Raw genomic sequence first — 1,263 nt, 5'->3', positions numbered from 1 at the left:
GAACCCAACCAGCGGGGCGGGCCCGGGGGCCTTCTCCGGTCCGAGCCCGAGGCGGAACTGGCTGGGGCGGGACCTCGAGGCGGAACTGAGACGGCCGGGGGGCGAGAGAAAGGGGGGGCTCGGGCGGGGCGAGGTCTCCAGGTGGGCGGAGGGGCCAAGCTGCGCGATCGCGGGCTGGAACCCAGACCGCTCGGCGGGAGCCGGACGGGCCGCAGACTCGCGTGGGCTGACCGCCCGCCAGCGAACCCCTGGGTGAGGGGTTAATCCCTCAACACGGGGAAAACCCTGCGCCCCCCGTGTCGTCGCATGGGGCGGCAGATGGAGAGCGGGGAGGTCTCATGGACACGCCTTCCTCTTCTCTTGCCAGACATTTGTTGCAGCGGGCTTCTTCGATTGTATTCTGCGGGTGCTGGGCAACAGCGGGAGGGCTTTGAGCAGGAAGAGCTGAACCCGGATCACCAAAGGCAGGTGGGAGGCCGCTCCCGTCCTACTCCCAGAGCCCACCCAGAGGATGATACTTGATGTCTTAATTTAGGCCAGCTTCTTCAATGTTTGTCTTAAAAGTACAACTTCATGCTTCTCTCCCCCTCTCACGATGGTTTTGTTTGCTCCCCTTGCACCAACATGGGAGTGGATGGTGCAAGGACGGAGCCCGGGGACACCAGCCTCCCTTGCCACTTCTGAACATGACCGGCTGTCATGGGGTATGCCTGGTGCTGCTGGTGGGATGTCCTCAAAATCATGTGGCCGCATGGTTTTGGAAATGCAAATACATCCTTGCTAACTCGCTATTTGCTCACCTTGGAATATGAGGGAAGCACTTCCCCGTGCAGCTAGTTAAAGAAGCCCTGTTTTGGAAATGCAAATACATCCTTGCTAACTCGCTAGTGGCTCACCACCGGTGCAGCTAGTTAAAGAAGCCCTGCCCCTCCAACCAAAGCCTGGCTTCCTAGGGTCCGCTTACCATTTTCAGTGTTTCTCAAACCGGGAGTTTGGGAGAAATAGTTCCCCTTAAAGTGGGCGTGTGTATTATTCAATCTAAGCAATTCTGGCAGAACAGATACAGATCTCGAGGAATGTTTGTTCCTTTGCACTGGGCTGCTCTGAGCGCAGAATCTTCTCAGTTTTCTGAGCTGAACTGGAATCAGAAGAAAGTCACAGCTATTCAGGCGTCAGGGTTCCTGGTTTTAAATTCTGTTTCCTTTCTGCTCTTGTTCATCATCCTCAGACCCTTAGGACCCAGAGAGGACAGACAGGCAGCAG

The sequence above is a fragment of the Condylura cristata genome, unplaced genomic scaffold, assembly GCF_000260355.1.
Source record: "Condylura cristata isolate star-nosed mole 26May11 unplaced genomic scaffold, ConCri1.0 scaffold00025, whole genome shotgun sequence".
Taxonomy (NCBI): Eukaryota; Metazoa; Chordata; class Mammalia; order Eulipotyphla; family Talpidae; genus Condylura; species Condylura cristata.
This window is presented reverse-complemented; position numbering follows the sequence as displayed.